The sequence below is a fragment of the Lissotriton vulgaris genome, chromosome 8 (genome assembly GCF_964263255.1).
Source record: "Lissotriton vulgaris chromosome 8, aLisVul1.2, whole genome shotgun sequence".
NCBI classification, from domain to species: Eukaryota; Metazoa; Chordata; class Amphibia; order Caudata; family Salamandridae; genus Lissotriton; species Lissotriton vulgaris.
Window position 1 is genome coordinate 1529413197 of NC_141696.1, and position 5000 is coordinate 1529418196.

The window sequence follows — 5000 nt, forward strand, 5'->3', positions numbered from 1 at the left end:
TAGCTGTGGTCTTCATAATTTAATTTAAACTATTTAAAAAAATAGATGCAGGACCTGGATTTTTAACCTCATATGGTAAAGATATGTTTTAAGGAGTCCTGTATCATTCCGCAATTAACTGGTGCAATGGGCAAATAGCATTTTTGGGATCCAGGTTAGGTAGTTGTTTTTTTAACTCTGAATGGACTAGCACTATATTACCCAGATATATTTGGCATGAGTAGGTAAGCAATGTCATCTGACTACTGACATCTGTATTCAAGGGGAGGTGGAAGGTAATGCAGACAAGAGTTTACTTTACAAAAAAGCATGAAATGGGAAATATTCATTGTCAAACCTGAAGGTAAGAGAGGTGGAAGCAAGTCTAGAAGGAGGACAGAAAGCAAAGTCTATGTTAAATTGATTGTGTTGTAGATCAGTTGGAAATAATTTGATGAATAGAGAAAAAGTACTACAGCTGATTCCAAGACCTATTTTGTTAGAAGCAAGGAACCTCTCAACTGTGCCGAAACCCGGGATTGAACCAGGGACCTTTAGATCTTTAGCCTAACGCTCTCCCAAATGAGCTATTTCGGCCTGCTTATAGCTGTGGTCTTCATACTTTAATTTAAACCATTTAGCAAAATAGATGCAGGACCTGGATTTTTAACCTCATATGGTAGAGATATGTTTTAAGGAGTCCTGTATCATTCCGCAATTAACTGGTACAATGGGTAAATAGCATTTTTTGGATCCAGGTTAGGTAGTTGTTTTTTTAACTCTGAATGGACTAGCACTATATTACCTAGATATATTTGGCATGAGTAGGTAAGCAATGTCATCTGACTACTGACATCTGTGTTCAAGGGGAAGTGGAATGTGATGCAGACAAGAGTTTACTTTACAAAAAAGGACGAAATGGGAAACATTCATTGTCAAACCTGAAGGCAAGATAGGTGGAAGAAAGTTTAAAAAGAGGACAGAAAGCAAAGTCTATGTTGAATTGATCATTTTGTAGATCAGTTGATAAAAATGTTGATAGAGAAAAAAGTACTACAGCTTATTCCAAGACCTATTTTGTTAGAAGCAAGAAACCTCTCAACTGTGCCGAAACCCGGGATTGAACCAGGGACCTTCAGATCTTCAGTGTAACGCTCTCCCAACTGAGCTATTGCGGCCTGCTTATAGCTGTGGTCTTCATACTTTAATTTAAACCATTTAACAAAATAGATGCAGGACTTGGATTTTTAACCTCATATGGTAGAGATATGTTTTAAGGAGTCCTGTATCATTCCGCAATTAACTGGTGCAATGGGCAAATAGCAGTTTTGGGATCCAGGTTAGGTAGTTGTTTTTTTAACTCTGAATGGACTAGCACTATATTACCCAGATATATTTGGCATGAGTAGGTAAGCAATGTCATCTGACTACTGACATCTGTGTTCAAGGGGAAGTGGAATGTGATGCAGACAAGAGTTTACTTTACAAAAAAGGACGAAATGGGAAACATTCATAGTCAAACCTGAAGGAAATATAGGTGGAAGAAAGTTTAAAAGGAGGACAGAAAGCAAAGTCTATGTTGAATTGATAATTTTGTGGATCAGTTGATAAAAATGTTGATAGAGAAAAAAGTACTACAGCTGATTCCAAGACTTATTTTGTGAGAAGCAAGGAACCTCTCAACAGTGCCGAAACCCGGGATTAAACCAGGGACCTTTAGATCTTCAGTCTAACGCTCTCCCAACTGAGCTATTTCTGCCTCCTGCTAGCTGTAGTCTTCATACTTTAATTTAAACCATTTAACAAAATAGATGCAGGACCTGGATTTTTAACCTCATATGGTAGAGATATGTTTTAAGGAGTCATGTATCATTCCGCAATTAACTGGTGCAATGGGCAAATAGCATTTTTGGGATCCAGGTTAGGTAGTTGTTTTTTTAACTCTGAATGGACTAGCACTATATTACCCAGATATATTTGGCATGAGTAGGTAAGTAATGTCATCTGACTACTGACATCTGTGTTCAAGGGGAAGTGGAAGGTAATGCAGACAAGAGTTTACTTTACAAAAAAGCATGAAATGGGAAATATTCATTGTCAAACCTGAAGGTAAGAGAGGTGGAAGCAAGTTTAGAAGGAGGACATAAAGCAAAGTCTATGTTAAATTGATTGTGTTGTAGATCAGTTGGAAAAAATTTGATGAATAGAGAAAAAGTACTACAGCTGACTCCAAGACCTATTTTGTTAGAAGCAAGGAACCTCTCAACTGTGCCGAAACCCGGGATTGAACCAGGGACCTTCAGATCTTCAGTCTAACGCTCTCCCAACAGAGCTATTTCGGCCTGCTAATAGCTGTGGTCTTCATACTTTAATTTAAACCATTTAACAAAATAGATGCAGGACCTGGATTTTTAACCTCACATGGTAGAGATATGTTTTAAGGAGTCCTGTATCATTCCGCAATTAACTGGTGCAATGGGTAAATAGCATTTTTTTGATCCAGGTTAGGTAGTTGTTTTTTTAACTCTGAATGGACTAGCACTATATTACCCAGATATATTTGGCATGAGTAGGTAAGCCATGTCATCTGACTACTGACATCTGTGTTCAAGGGGAAGTGGAAGGTAATGCAGACAAGAGTTTACTTTACAAAAAAGCATGAAATGGGAAATATTCATTGTCAAAACTGAAGGTAAGAGAGGTGGGAGCAAGTTTAGAAGGAGGACATAAAGCAAAGTCTATGTTAAATTGATTGTGTTGTAGATCAGTTGGAAAAAATTTGATGAATAGAGAAAAAGAACTACAGCTGATCCCAAGACCTATTTTGTTAGAAGCAAGGAACCTCTCAACTGTGCCGAAATCCGGGATTGAACCAGGGACCTTTAGATCTTCAGTCTAACGCTCGCCCAACTGAGCTATTTCGGCCTGCTTAAAGCTGTGGTCTTCATACTTTAATTTAAACCATTTAACAAAATAGATGCAGGACCTGGATTTTTAACCTCATATGGTAGAGATATGTTTTAAGGAGTCCTGTATCATTCCCCAGTTAACTGGTGCAATGGGTAAATAGCATTTTTGGGATCCAGGTTAGGTAGTTGTTTTTTTAACTCTGAATGGACTAGCACTATATTACCCAGATATATTTGGCATGAGTAGGTAAGCAATGTCATCTGACTACTGACATCTGTGTTCAAGGGGAAGTGGAATGTGATGCAGACAAGAGTTTACTTTACAAAAAAGGACGAAATGGAAAACATTCATAGTCAAACCTGAAGGCAAGATAGGTGGAAGAAAGTTTAAAAGGAGGACAGAAAGCAAAGTCTATGTTGAATTGATCATTTTGTAGATCAGTTGATAAAAATGTTGATAGAGAAAAAAGTACTACAGCTGATTACAAGACCTATTTTGTTAGAAGCAAGGAACCTCTCAACTGTGCCGAAACCCGGGATTGAACCAGGGACCTTTAGATCTTCAGTCTAACGCTCTCCCAACTGAGCTATTTCGGCCTTCTGATAGCTGGGGTCTTCATACTTTAATTTGAACGATTTAACAAAATAGATGCAGGACCTGGATTTTTAACCTCATATGGTAGAGATATGTTTTAAGGAGTCCTGTATCATTCCCCAGTTAACTGGTGCAATGGGTAAATAGCATTTTTGGGATCCAGGTTAGGTAGTTGTTTTTTTTAACTCTGAATGGACTAGCACTATATTACCCAGATATATTTGGCATGAGTAGGTAAGCAATGTCATCTGACTACTGACATCTGTGTTCAAGGGTAAGTGGAATGTGATGCAGACAAGAGTTCACTTTACAAAAAAGGACGAAATGGAAAACATTCATAGTCAAACCTGAAGGCAAGATAGGTGGAAGAAAGTTTAAAAGGAGGACAGAAAGAAAAGTCTATGTTGAATTGATCATTTTGTAGATCAGTTGATAAAAATGTTGATAGAGAAAAAAGTACTACTGCTGATTCCAAGACCTATTTTGTTAGAAGCAAGGAACCTCTCAACTGTGCCGAAACCCGGGATTGAACCAGGGACCTTTAGATCTTCAGTCTAACGCTCTCCCAACTGAGCTATTTCGGCCTTCTGATAGCTGGGGTCTTCATACTTTAATTTAAACCATTTAACAAAATAGATGCAGGACCTGAATTTTTAACCTCATATGGTGAGATATGTTTTAAGGAGTCCTGTATCATTCCGCAATTAACTGGTGCAATGGGTAAATAGCATTTTTGGGATCCAGATATATTTGGCATGAGTAGGTAAGCAATGTCATCTGACTACTGACATCTGTATTCAAGGGGAGGTGGAAGGTAATGCAGACAAGAGTTTACTTTACAAAAAAGCATGAAATGGGAAATATTCATTGTCAAACCTGAAGGTAAGAGAGGTGGAAGCAAGTTTAGAAGGAGGACATAAAGCAAAGTCTATGTTAAATTGATTGTGTTGTAGATCAGTTGGAAAAAATTTGATGAATAGAGAAAAAGTACTACAGCTGATTCCAAGACCTATTTTGTTAGAAGCAAGGAACCTCTCAACTGTGCCGAAACCCGGGATTGAACCAGGGACCTTTAGATCTTCAGTCTAACGCTCTCCCAACTGAGCTATTTCGGCCTGCTTATAGCTGTGGTCTTCATACTTTAATTTAAACCATTTAACAAAATAGATGCAGGACCTTGATTTTTAACCTCATATGGTAGAGATATGTTTTAAGGAGACCTGTATCATTCCGCAATTAACTGGTGCAATGGGTAAATAGCATTTTTTGGATCCAGGTTAGGTAGTTGTTTTTTTAACTCTGAATGGACTAGCACTATATTACCCAGATATATTTGGCATGAGTAGGTAAGCAATGTCATCTGACTACTGACATCTGTGTTCAAGGGGAAGTGGAAGGTAATGCAGACAAGAGTTTACTTTACAAAAAAGCATGAAATGGGAAATATTCATTGTCAAACCTGAAGGTAAGAGAGGTGGAAGCAAGTTTAGAAGGAGGACATAAAGCAAAGTCTATGT

At 37.9% G+C, this 5000-nt stretch overlaps 4 non-coding genes across 4 annotated transcripts; all 4 read right to left on the bottom strand.

The window, feature by feature from the left end:
- Positions 1-503: 503 nt before the first annotated feature.
- On the bottom strand, positions 504-576 carry TRNAF-AAA (transfer RNA phenylalanine (anticodon AAA)). The gene has a single exon. It is a non-coding gene; the product is annotated as a tRNA-Phe (tRNA).
- A 2836-nt stretch (positions 577-3412) lies between these two features.
- TRNAF-GAA (transfer RNA phenylalanine (anticodon GAA)) lies at positions 3413-3485 on the bottom strand. Its single transcript has one exon. It is a non-coding gene; the product is annotated as a tRNA-Phe (tRNA).
- Positions 3486-3994: 509 nt separating this feature from the next.
- TRNAF-GAA (transfer RNA phenylalanine (anticodon GAA)) lies at positions 3995-4067 on the bottom strand. The gene has a single exon. It is a non-coding gene; the product is annotated as a tRNA-Phe (tRNA).
- Positions 4068-4525: 458 nt separating this feature from the next.
- On the bottom strand, positions 4526-4598 carry TRNAF-GAA (transfer RNA phenylalanine (anticodon GAA)). The gene has a single exon. It is a non-coding gene; the product is annotated as a tRNA-Phe (tRNA).
- Between the last annotated feature and the right edge of the window lie 402 nt (positions 4599-5000).